This window comes from Cebidichthys violaceus, unplaced genomic scaffold (assembly GCF_023349555.1).
Source record: "Cebidichthys violaceus isolate CVI_PGR_0920_01 unplaced genomic scaffold, fCebVio1.0.p SCAF_20, whole genome shotgun sequence".
In the NCBI taxonomy this organism is placed as follows: Eukaryota; Metazoa; Chordata; class Actinopteri; order Perciformes; family Stichaeidae; genus Cebidichthys; species Cebidichthys violaceus.
The window spans coordinates 1,316,322-1,330,266 of NW_027176373.1; the positions used below are offsets into that span (position 1 = coordinate 1,316,322).

General features: G+C 38.7%; 1 long non-coding RNA gene across 10 annotated transcripts; it reads left to right on the forward strand.

Moving 5' to 3' along the window:
• The first annotated feature begins 693 nt into the window (after window positions 1-693).
• Window positions 694-7,701, forward strand: LOC137876230 (uncharacterized). Of its 10 annotated transcripts, none has more exons than XR_011103434.1 (4): window positions 694-708; window positions 5,172-5,295; window positions 6,214-6,612; window positions 7,090-7,701. It is a non-coding gene; the product is annotated as an uncharacterized lncRNA (long non-coding RNA). The 10 variants fall into 10 exon arrangements; XR_011103431.1 differs by lacking the exon at window positions 694-708 and adding an exon at window positions 3,480-3,497; XR_011103427.1 differs by lacking the exon at window positions 694-708 and adding an exon at window positions 4,353-4,497.
• The last annotated feature ends 6,244 nt before the right edge of the window (window positions 7,702-13,945 follow it).

Here is a 13,945-nt window from a genome sequence, read left to right on the forward strand (position 1 = left end):
CTATTTAGTTGCAATTTGCAACCACACCACTACACGTCACCAAATCCCACAAACCGTAGCTTTAATTGCTTTAACATGTCAGTAAAAACCTGTCACAAATTCCATTCTTTCAAATCGATTGCGCTGTCTGACCAATAGTCCAAAACTCTAACGTCATGCCATTATCTCAAACAGTAAATTCCCGAAACAGATTTAATTGTAAAGTCAAATTAAGTTAAATACAATCCAAATAACTAAATTGTGCAGTTATAAACTACAACTGCGAAATCTTTACAATGGCCCGCACCTAGGGGGGTGACCAAGTTAAGCCGTCAGGCAGTCAGTATTAAAGTCTTAAGTTTCACATCATAAAGAGTCATCGTTGCTCGTGCTCCGTTTGAATTTCTGGAATATTCCATGACTCACAGAACACAATAAATTTAAGGACCAGAGCATCCGTGTCTCCAGATAAGGTGTGACTAGGTTAGGGTTTATTCCTTGTGTTTCCTTATTGCCACTGTTGACCCTTTGTGGGAACATAGTTGAGTTTCATTTCTTCTGAAAATGTAGAGAGCAGTAAATTCTGAGTTTGCAAATGCAGAGGTCATGAGAAAACAGAGACCATTGTTTTTCTTTCACAGTTTATTGTTGCAGGGTGTGCTGGTGCAAGATCAACGCTTGAGACGTCGGCTGATGAAGAGGAGACAGCCCAGGTGAAAATGTTAAAATGTAACTACAAGATATTGCATAAAAACTTCCCCAGTTGGTTAAATGTAAGTAAATAAGAATTCTTTAATTAAAGATGTGCTAGTTTGCAAACATTTACAGAACACTGAATATTGAATAAAGGTAAATCATTTTTTCTTTGGTGAATTTAGGTGAAATCTACAAAAGAAGTGAAGTAAAATAAACACCGAAATGTGTATTTTGGATGTTTTTTATTCCACAAAAGACATGATATAATAATAGCCCAAAATCTTAGAACATTGACCATCAAAGATGTATGCGTTCTTTAGTTCTTGCAATGAGTTCTTCAGCTGCCACACCACCGGGATTGGAATAAGAAACACAATCCTTTATGTGATATGTAGCGCACTCGTAGCAGTCATGTATCTACCACATCTCCAGTATGAGAAAGATCATTTCAAACTTTACGTCATGGTCTATTCGATTGTTGTAGTAAATTGTCCTCAGTGCTTTTATAGGTTTTTAAGGTGGATTCTCCAATCAAACTACAACTATAACTTTCATTCTATCCTGTGTAATCTCAGAATATCAGGTGTTATTTTGGGTCATCGCACTTTCAGACCGGAGTTAAATATTCAAAAACTAACAGATTCACAAAAGGAAATCGTAGTGTACATGTGTCAATCATTCAGGATCTTGGTCTGGCCAATTTAGAGGACAATGTTAAGACATTTCACCACACTGGCCAAGGTAAATGCATTCGCAATTATGATGGAATTTTTGAGCAATCTTTGTTAGTAAAAGTACATTTTATCTCAATGTATCTTATCTTATAGTCATGCCTTTGTACTAGCAAAGACCAAAGTGTAATACCATAAAAGCCTCCTACTGCCATGTCATAACCATTAATAAATCTATAAATATTCAGTGAGTAGCCATTTAAACTCCCCAATGCCAGCAAACTATTGCTACTTTGATTGAAGAGTCAATCAAATACACACAATATTGACTATAAAAAAGGCATAATGCCAAACTTCATCAAGTATTTTGGTGGAGTTTACAGGAAAAGCGCTTTTTCTAATGTTTGCTGTAAAGTACAACTTGTCCCATGAGTGCAGGATGTCATGTTATCTGTAGAAGGTACGTATTGTCGTTGAGGGTGACGTGTCTCGGTATTCTGTTTCCAAAACACACTGGCAGTATAGCACAAATATCAAGACGGAGTCCGCGATTATTTTCATACCAGTCTATGAGAAAACAAGACCAGACTGTTCGTAACAGGTTGTATTCCCTAAGTGAAAGACAGGAGAATCTGTGTTTGTTTGGTATAGCTTTAAATCTACTAAAGGGGTTCCACAAGGGTCAATCCATGAAAGTAGAGATTAAAGGCTATTATATTCTGATAACAACACATAACTTCCTCATGAAGTTATCTCGGTCCGATAAACAGACTTGTAAACTATAATGAATTTAATTGGATATGATAACCACAACACCGTTTTATCAATTGGAAAGTGCATCCAAAGAAGATTCATATGTCAAAATGATCCTGGTTGTGCATTTATCTCAAACAGGTTAGACGGCTGTAATGCTCTTTTACTGGATTGTTTGCTGGAAAAAAAACAAGAATCACAAAAGCTTCAGCTTAAGTCAAAACACACTGCATTACTCCAGTACTTAAACCACTTTAGTGGCTCCCAGTGCAATACAGAAACAATTTAAATTCTACTAATAGTCTATGAAGCACTTAATGGTTTGGCTTTCCCAGTACATTTCTGACCTGCTCACTGATTACCACCCAATCCAATCATGACGGATCATCATACAGTTGTTTTTTTGCCAACTGAACCTAAAGGGAGATCCAGATCTTGTGAGAGATCTTTTTGGTACTTTGGTCCTTTTCTCCGGAAACAAAACTGACATCCATCACAAATGTGTCTCCGGTGTATTAGTTTTGTTTTCTTGTATTTTATATTTTTTTTGTTGTAATTTTCTAGCGACATTTTGGTTGTTTGAATTAATTTTAATGTAAAAGCATTACCTTAACAACACAGTTGTCTTATTATTGGAACGTCAGAGAAGCAACAGCTCTTTACTCTGTCTCGCTACAATCAACCTCACCCAAACAATAAAACTGTCAGTTTTCTGTTATTTACACTTGTGATTTGACAGTAATATTAGTAGGATTTTGTTACCTTTGAACAGGGCAAGGCCAGCTGTTATCCCCTCATTATAGTCTTTGAGTTAATAAGCTATGCTAACCAGCTGCTCGGGTACAAGAGATCTCAAACTCAACTCAAATGCAACTTGCTCACCAAGCGCTAATGGGTCAAAAGTTTCTTCTCTTTGGTTTCCACATGATGATGTGGCCAATGGCACAACCTCTGCATGACACCAACACATGTACTGGGCATGTACCAGTACACATTCGTACACCAAGATAACTAAATGCAAAAAAAAAGATATACTGGCTATCAATAAGGGAGAATGCTTACTGGGCTGGAGGCAGGGGATTGTTTTTGGTTACAGGTTGGTCACTGGGAAAAAATTGGCAGCTGTGAGTCTTCCACACCGTTTCCATGTAAATGGCATGCAGTTGTGCTGTGGTGACAGTGTGTTTTCAGCCATAGTCTGCTGAGCAGCTCACCAAGCAGAGCAAACTGAAGGACGTTTCGACAGCAACCTTGTTCTGCAAGGCTCTGTTGGCTGTTGGATCAATCTTTATTGCTCCAGCTACCGATGCAAACTGCCTAGTTTAGGCAGTGCTGCTGACTCAAGGACAAGCTAAAGGAAACCAGTGCAACAACTGCAAAAGGAGGGCAATTCACTCTGTAAGTGTTTCTACCACCTACGGCCTTGTATTGGGGGTATTGTTATTCATTATAACATATTTGTTTTGTGATCTGTTGCCACACGATGGTAAAGATCTGGTTTTGGTTTAGGCAGAAAAACTATTTGGTGAAGGTTGGCTAAAGATGGCCATTGTCAAATGAAACCAATGTTGACTGTTGATAGGAAACTGTATCACAATCACAATCTGTGATGACCGGACTATCCACCCCAACTTTATTCACAAGGGGCTTACATATAACAATATCATACTTCTGCTTTTGCACCTGACAACTACAAAAGTCATAATTCATTCAAAAGGCGCCCGTCAGGGAAACACCGATCTTTTTTTAATCAAGTCGCGATCAATGTTGTAATTTTTCTTGTGAGGACAGTCTCAGCTTTGGCCGTTAGCTCCATTGCTACATCTGACATGTTCTTAATTGGCTGCCACCAGGATACAAAGAGCTCCGACGGGCCTTTTTGGTACTGTATTGATTCTTTCTCTTCCTATTAAAGACATGCCATTAAAATTGAAAAAAGTGGAGTAGCCAAATCCTGCACATGGCACAAATTCACTATAGCAGTTAGCTTGACATCAGGCTGCTACTCGTGCTTCGTCCACCCACACTCCAAGCTCCACTTTTGCTTTTATGCATTATGGGGAGACGATAAGTACTTCCTGACCGATGTCTCCTAAATGCGCCATGAACCATAAAAACCAAATATAGCCCTGTGGTAAGCAATAATAAGCCTATAAAATCAATACGTGCCCTGTCCCCATGACTGAGCTGGTGATATATAACAGAACGTACACACACACACACACACACACATACACACACATACACACACACACACACACACACACACACACACACATACACACCCACGTAAAGATGGGAGGGCTCGAGATGATGGGGTAGTGTGATAAAGGGGTCATAAAAGCAGAATATCCTCTGGTCTTACGGGAAAAGAAAATCATCATTGACAGCCTCTCAGGTGAGTAACACAGCTTTCCTCAAAGAGATGTGCTAGAAAGAAATCTGGAGTTGTTCATAGTAATTAGCATGCAGCACAGATAAATCTGTCTGTCAAAGAGAAACATCTTTGTACCAGTTTTTTTTATTTATTGATTTTACCTGAAAAGCAGTGGGCAGGTAATTAGTCTCCTAATTACAAGTTCTCAGGTACGACCACGAAAAATGTAAGCTTGAAAGTTAAAGATGTTTTTGTAATTTTACGTGTCTGGTTTCTTTTATCGGGAACAGTGATATGGGGGTAGATAGCACAGGATCATCACACAGCAGCTGATGTGAACAAAGTTTTGACTTTATTTCAGTATTTCATCCTTCTCTTCAAAGACGATATCATTCATGGTAATTCGAAAACTCTGAGGTTGACTGTAAATTTCACGTGAATGATACATTTGGGTCTGATTAAAATGGAGTTGGAAACTTTTTTCAGCAAGTAAAAAAGTGGACAAAGTGAGTTTAGGTTGATTTTATCAAGTTTATTTTTTTTGCAGTGCAGAAGTAGGTATAACTAATGTGTTTTTTAAGAATATGTTTTCCTGTTTATGACCAAGATAGGGTCTAATTCGCAGGTAGGAACGAGGACACGTTATATGTGTGTTTGCACAGAAATGAAGTGTGTTTGTGCTTTTGTGTTCCCAGCAGCCCTGCTCATAATCCAAAGAACATCTTCCAAGACACATCTCTTCCCTGTTTGTGTGGCACCGACACTCTGAGACAATGCAGCGGAATCTTCCAGTCCTTATTTTTTGCCTTCTTGGCACAGGTAAAAAAACTGATTAATCTCCACATTTATTATACAGACTTTTCTTATTAACACCATCTTATAAGCTTCCCAGAGTTTTCAAGTTGTAACTAATGGCTTTACTGATGGTTAATACATCATTTACCAATGCTTTATTGATTATTAACAAGAAGAGATTTGTTGCCTGGTTGTTATACAGTTATACATGTTGGCAACCGATTAATACATGTTCATGGTTCAGGGAACAGATGTTAATACAACATTAATTATTCTAAGACATGTACTCATTAAGTCTGCATTTGTACGTGTTATTAAGTTAAACGGATTTTGGTCCAGATTTTTTTTTCATTGGGTTGAACAACACTGGACATGTGTACCTTTACCTTCATAAAATCAGTTTAAATTCCTACTTTATGACAAAGAAGTCTCTTTACTGAGTATGACATTTTAGCGATTTAAAAAAAGCTGAAACCCTATCCTTCTTATTGGGCTAAAGTTGATCGATAGAGGTCATAGCTTCAGGGCCATACATGTTGATAGTGTTTGCTTAGAGGGGTTAGTCAAGCTGTGGCACAAGTTGGTCAATGATTAGGTTTATTATCTTTGACATTGTCCCTATAATTAATAAAACATGTGTAGATCTTTACTGTCAAACATTAAATGGCTCCATGAATACTGTTGATTATGATTAACTAAGAGACTAGTCGACAAACATTTTGACATTTTATAGATGTTGATAAAATGGGCAGCTCTAAAAATGTGCGGTGAGATTGTACAAAATCAAAGTTGAGATGAAGTCGGTACTTGTGCGTCGTTGCTACCTGCATTTGTGGAAATCTAGATCTGAGTTTACATGTATTTTTAATGCGCTATCATATAGGGAACATTCTAATGACTCTCCTTCTACCATTTTCTGTCTTTTTGCTTTTACTGACACAGTCATGCTGTGTGGAGCGCAGTCCACTGTAAACCCAATTCCTACCACCATCAATCCCCCAACTGCATCTGCCCAGAGCACGGCACCTGGTCCATCCACCCCTGGTCCATCTAACCCTGGTCCATCTAACCCTGGTCCATCCACCCCTGGTCCAATCACCCCTGGTCCATCTAACCCTGGTCCATCTAACCCTGGTCCATCTAACCCTGGTCCATCCACCCCTGGTCCATCTAACCCTGGTCCATCCACCCCTAACGAAGCGTCTACACAAACCGCACCTTCTACGGGAACGCCTTCAATTGCTACAACCATCCCTTTGGAGGAAGTTCCATCAGAAGAACTCTCATCTGGAGCTATAGCCGGCATTGCCATCGGCTCCATCGCTGGGGTGGCTGCTGTTGGTGAGTACAATACAAGCACACCCTTTACGTAGCACCTCATTTCTGCCTCCTCAATGACACATCATCCTGATCAAATAAAGATTTGCCATTCTAGATAAAAAATTATAAGATAATAAATTATAATTTTGGGCCAGTAAGTAAAAACTTTGACTGTGTCTTATAACATTTACTTATTATCTCATAACAATCAAAACTCAAGACTATCTGCTTATTTTGGATTTTAGTATTTATTAAATTGAAGGATTTAAGTATTTTTCCTTCATTATTCCTAACCATATCAATCCACTGTCCACCTGAGCAATGGACATTGCTCTCAAGTTGGCAAACTGGCGGCTAAATAGCAATGCAAGAAAAATATTGAGTGTTATTTACTAATTCTAATCATATTTTGAGTATTCAGCACGCAGACAAATAATTAAAAAGAAAGCACGTAGGTTTAGATTGAATGTTACAAATATATTTATTTTCTATTTTCAGGTGGTGGTATCTTCGGTGTGCTGAAGTACACTGGGAGGTTCTGAGGCCAGTCCAATCCTGACCCACTTAACAGGACAATGAAAAGATCTTAATGTCTGAAAGGCTCAAATCACAATAAAACAATATGACGTGATAATAATGACTTGGGCCAAGAGGACGACATTAAAGTCAATTTTTACTATTTTGAAATAATCTTTGGTTGATCAAAAGACCATCCTTTGGGATGACAAATTTATTTTATATACAAATTATTTTATATTTTTGTCATGTTTTTTCCTCATTGGCATAAAACGGTACCTTTAGTTTGAAATGGAGTGGAAAGTCCTTTCCTAATGGATTGAATGTAATTGTCGGGAGAGTTTAATTTATAAAATATGTTTCCTTTAATATCCTTTACATCTAATAACTTTGGTCTTTTGTATTTCAACATGCAGGGTAGATTAATAATGAGCCAGTTTTTTTACGATAGCAGTCTATGGTAAAGAGAGAACGTCGCCTCAGTGCCACCGTGATACAGAAAACACAAATTCTTTTAGAAGTTCTCTTTGGCCGAGTATTTTTCATTGACTTTTTTCTTAAAAAAATGCTATATTAATAAATTATTAATACATACGTGTTTCTTATTGTTCTCTTGATTGATTTCTGTGACATAATATCACATCTGTTATGTAACAATGACCACAGCTGGGTAACGTCTCAGCGCTGATTATGTAAGTATACATAATATACAAGTTTGTTCATTTTATGAATGTAATGAGGATGCGGTATCTTATCTGTGACGTCTTCAATTAGAGTTTGCAGCATATGATAAAGAAACGTTCAATCTAATTTTAGACGCACTGGTCTCAGCTCGGTGCTTTGATTCAACGGTGACGACTGAATGTGGAAGTTCATCCTCGTGATTAGAATTAGTAGCTTGAGAAAATCTCAAATCAAGGAGGATCTACGAGTTTTTTTAGTGAGCTTTAAAGCACATCTCATGGATGGAGTTTGCTCACTGTGAGTCTTGATGAAAACCTTGTCAGACAGACAACTATCGATGTGGTAAGTCATCAAAATGTCAAATATCTTTGCTCTAAATGAGTCAGGAGTTAAGTTATCTCCTCTTACTGAAAACATCTATCTAATAAACGTCCTGATTGATGCTGTAGGCCTGTAAATCATTTTGATCTATACAAACTTGGTATTTCTGCATGAGATTAACTTTATTTTCAAATTTCGATCTTGCTTTCAATCTATGTTTCTACCGTAGATTGTACGCGAGTTAATATTAATCATGCAAAGGCTTGTTTAGCGGATTGGTGGATAAGTTAGAGACGAGGGTATGATTTGTGACAGCTGATATGAACCAAGGGGAAGGGCTAGGTCAAATTTAACTTGTAATACAAATTCCATTTGTCAAAGATTTTGGGTGTGCTGGTACAAAGCACAATGGCATTGATTCAGTTGCTATTGTGATAAGTAATAGTGAGTATTTTATTTATAGGCTAAGGAAGAACAGAAATGCAATAGATTTCAGGTACAAAACTGACCAACACAATAATCTAACAGTAGAGACTGTCAGGATGACAAAATTGTAGATCGTAAACATACGAAGAAACGATCCGGGAACACGTCAAGCAGCTTCCAGGTGCCGGCAGACAGATAGGACCTGAGCCACATGACCCGTGCTCCACCATGGAGACCTATAAAGAGGACAGACTAAACAAACACAGGAGGCAAAGCTCAAGCACACCATTCACACAGATAAGAGACAGAAAAACAAGCACAGAGAGGGAGGGAGCGAGAGAGACAAGGACAACATGCACTCAATGGAGAGAGGGAGAGAGAGAGACAAGAGGAAAGGCTGGACCTCCTGGAGGACTAAGATCCACAGCCAAACATCTGGAATGAGGCACTGACACCCAGGAGAGAGTGAGAAAGAGAGAGAGAGAGAGAGAGAGAGAGAGAGAGAGAGAGAGAGAGAGAGAGAGAGAGAGAGAGAGAGAGAGAGAGACAAGAGGAGAGGCTGGACCTCCTGGAGGACTAAGATCCACAGCCAAACATCTGGAATGAGGCACTGACACCCAGGAGAGAGTGAGAGAGAGAGAGAGAGAGAGAGAGAGAGAGAGAGAGAGAGAGAGAGAGAGAGACAGAGAGAGAGAGAGAGAGAGAGACAAGAGGAGAGGCTGGACCTCCTGGAGGACTAAGATCCACAGCCAAACATCTGGAATGAGGCACTGACACCCAGGAGAGAGTGAGAGAGAGAGAGAGAGAGAGAGAGAGAGAGAGAGAGGGAGAAACGAGGGGGAGAGAGGGAGAAACGAGGGGGGGGGAGTTATTTTCATAAAGTTTAAAGCATTCTCGTTCACAGAACAAACACTGACTACAAGTCGACGGCTTAATAAATTCATTGAGCCTCAGAACAACCCGCTGGAAGGATGATGTAACAGGTGCAAGGCCTTAAGAAATCAATGAATAAGCAACTTGCATTTCAGAGGCCTCAACAGAGTCAGACTGTCTGACGTCAGCAGGGAGGTCCAGAGGAAGGGGGCTCAATAGCTCAACAATGTTTCAAGAAAGACTATCTCAAGATGTGTAAGAACAGAGATTATATGGGATTCAACAAATGAATATTGCACTACTTATTATGCAGAAGTAGCAGGAGATAAAAATGATCAGCTGTAAAGGACGGCCGGCTAACAGGCTTGTGATTATGTTTGGCTACAGTGCCAAAAAGAAATCTAGGATTATTATTGATTAAGCGAAAGAAATAGGCTGCTTCAGCAGCGGATGGGGCTCGCTTGTAATTTAATACACACTTGTGCCCTTAGAGGGAGAAAACTTACAGTTTTGATTCGTGTTTTCTCAGTAAACCACAAACAAAAGTCCCTATAATTATTAGAATGTTATAAAAACAGCTTCATTTAATGATTTAGTGGTGACTAGTAGTTCTTTTGATTACCAATGTTGATGCACTTATTGTAAGTCGCTTTGGATAAAAGCGTCTGCTAAATGACTGTAATGTAATGTAATGTAATTTAGCCGTGTTTCACAAACTTATCATATCCAGACGATGCTGAAGAATCAAATCATTAATCAGTAAAGCTTTTGATATTTATAAAACAGCGTTTCTTGTTGGGATTGTTGTTGATATTATAACATTATATTGTATTATTAGAACATGTTGGTGGCTTTGATTTGCTCAGGTGCTTGGTGGAACACTTCATCACTGCCGGAGGTGGAGATGCGAACTTGATTCATGAAATCCACACGTTAAGGGAGGCAACGTTTCTTGGGGAGTGATGTGACTCGCTGAGGGTAAGGGACCAGAGAAAATGCATCGATGCTGACTCAGGTCCAGCCCAGGGTTAGTCTCGTGATATGTGACTGCTTTATCCTTAGGTTATGCTCCCTACGTGATGGTTGCACCCATAGAATAGCCTGTATTGGGGAAAATGTGGCTCCAGGTGGACAGTAAACAGTGGAGCTTATCTAACACAACTAGCGTTCGCTGTTTACCCCCTAACGCTAAGATTAACAAAATAAAAGGGAGCAAGTCGATTACGACATGGCTTTAGCATAGATAGAGTAAGAGAATAGATAAGTAGAAGAGTGAATAGATAACTAAAGAAACAGAGAAACAAACAGGGACATAAAGAATAGTAGACGACAGTTGCGGATCTCACCGGAAGTTACGTCACGACGGCCCGAGTTCTTCTTCGCGGTTTTACGGCAGTTGGCAGGAGGTACTTCGCATTCCCGCCCGTTAGCGCCTCCCTCTGGATAAAGTGTTCGTCAATATACAATATTGTCAAATATACACATATATATGCATATTTTACATACTTGTATATTGTTATATACATATTATGTTTACATGTGTTTTTATGTGTCTGTAATAGAGTTAAATGTCTCATTTTTATCACACTGTTGGATGTTTTCCAATAATGAAAAGTGCACCAAAAAAGGCTGCTGTGTCCGACTCTCAATCTGATTATTGTTACTTGTTCTTTCCTGTCAGTTCCCCTACTTCTTACTTTATTTTGGACTGAGTGAAGCGGCCATCTTTTTGTTGTTGCGTTATCCTAACACTGTTGTGCTGGGACCCACATCAATGTGATACTTTCCTCTTGTCTGACTACTCAGAGTCCATAAAGCAGATTCTTTATATTTTAGCCTTGACCTGGTTACAGCTACATATAGGCTAAACTAGGGCCTATATTTTATTTCAGATTATTTACTGGTAAATAAACATAAACCACACACATTATATTACATAACATCTACCAAAAAAAAAACCTCCTGTGATATCACAACTGCACGTTAAAGTGGACTTTAGCTTTCATGAGGCCTTCACGGTTTTATGGTCATTAGCTGTGGAAGTGTCAACATAGGGAGCGCTTGGTTACGACGACGAAAACAGCTCTGCTCCCACGCAGGAGGCAAATTACTGTTAATACCCTGAGCTGTGTGATCAGCCCATATGGTGTGCATGCGGAGCCAGAGGGACTGCTTGTGCATGCATGTTGGGGGAGGGTAGTGTCCTCTCCGCGTATCTGTAAAGATGCAAACATTTAAATAAAAACAAACTAATAAGGGCTGTTTTTTTAAGGGGTGATACCCCAAGTGAATAGGGTAAAAGCAAATAAATGAATAGATATTGCCATGAAACTTCCCCAGAGTACTTATTGAAAAATTATTTTTTTGATTATACTATTTCTGAAACTGTATGTTTAAATATGCAAATGTGTGTTTAAATAGGCAAATGAGGCATTATCTAATGCTAACCCCAAATAGACAAAGTGTAGTAAAATAAACACCTTAATGTGTATTTGGGATGTTTCCTTTCCACTAGTCTGAGAGAAGACGTTCCCAAAATCGAAAAAATTGCATGAATAAACAATGTTTTTTCATTAAAAATATTTCTCAGAAGAGTTTATGAGTGAGTGTGTATTTGTATATTGGGTGCGTGTATTTGCAATTGACATATTGATTGAGACATTTCACTAAAAACCTAAAATGTCATGGAGCTAGAGGAAAAGTCAGGTGATCACCAAAGTCTTCCTCCTCTGGGAGCCATGAACGTCTGCACACGATGACATCGCAATCCCGTCCCAATAGATCATTATGAGATATGATGTCTCAGTATACCAGCAAGCAATCAATCAAACCGGGTCATATTTTGATGGACTACGTCTGATTTATATTAAGTTGATAAATACCGGCCATATTTTCCCACAACCCTTGTATACCAGGTTCACATCATGTCATTGATCCCGGCTAGCTGTGCGTACGCAAACTGTCCCCAGTGTCGAGGGAGAGGCACTCGGCCTCGCTCCGATAACTTTATCTTTTCTCCTCACAAATTGGCTCCCTCACTAACAGATCATCTGTCTAAGCCACAGAAACCTAATCACACACACACACAACACACACATTTCTTTTTCCCCTACGGCTTTAACAAGCTCGGTGTCTCACGGATAAGAGAGAGGACAGACGGAGGTGGTGTCCCATAGTGAACCTTTGGTTCCAGGTCAGAGTGATAACCGGCTGATGATATATGGAGCCGCTTTTTAAACGTCAGGTAGCCGGTTGTTGTTTTCTGCCTGATGTGGCAAAGGTTCCTTTCTGTCCTCAGTTTTCTTCACATTTAACAGAATATATATCTGAGAGACAATTTGTCAGATAGCCAAAGGTACTCATGTCAAGGTACTGGCTACACAATATATAATAAATGTCAGCATCGGGTTTCACACAAACGTCATGATAAGATCAGGTAGTAACGGATAACATGTAATTGAGATTACGTTAACAGATCACAAACTAATCAACCCAGATTACATTTGAAAAAATGTGCCACCAGATCAGTTACATTGTCACGGATTACTTATCAAAAATAGGCTTTATGTTAATGCAGGCATGTTTTTGTGAGGGTAATTTGATTTGATCTGTTCTAAATGCTAAATATGTTCAACAGTTTATTAAAGTAAGTTCCTCCTCTCAGGTTCTTTTGTTGACGGTGATTTATTTGTTTTTGTTTCTCAATGATGATTCATGGTAAATTGAGTTTTCATGCCTTTATATTTACATTGAGAATGAAACATTAACATTTTGAGTAAGCGCTCCTCTTGTCTAACAAGAGCAAGATGCATTTAATTTGCATGGAAAATGTTTTGAAATGGTTTAAAAAATATTTGTGGAACTAAATGTTTTTCTTATTATAAAGGTGCAATGATTTCATTTTTTGATTTTTGAAGTGATCCAAAAGTATTCATATATATTTTTTTTTAATAAATGGATTGCATTACTAATTACAAAAATTGCCATGTAATTCATATTGAGTAAATATGACATAATCTGACCCAACCTGGCTCTTGAGCACTCCACACAGCTCCTCCTAGTGGACGCAGTGTGAAATAGTCTCCCCTGTCAGACGGCCTTGTTTTAAGTGGGTTAAAGGTGTTTCTGACACAGATCCGATCGGACCGCATTCTGCTCATTTAGCCTGAAGTTCACTGCAAGCTCACCGACCTCTGCTAATGTTATGTTGGATGTGCGCAACACTGGTGATTAATAAGAGAAAATACACATTTTAAACTTTTGATGTACTAATACTGCACAAAAAACCCCCAGTTATGGCATACTTGAAGTTCACTGGTTTTAGAGTACTAGCCAATACTATTATTACACAAAGTTACATGGGTTACCTCCCTTCATGAAGCTGCATACATTTGTCTTTATTATATGGCAGGTTGCATCACTTTAACTACATTAAAATCTGCTACATTTCTTATTACTACATTTAAGCAGACTAAAAGCTGCACTAATATTTTGTATACTAACAATGGATGATATTACTGTGCGTAATGTAAAA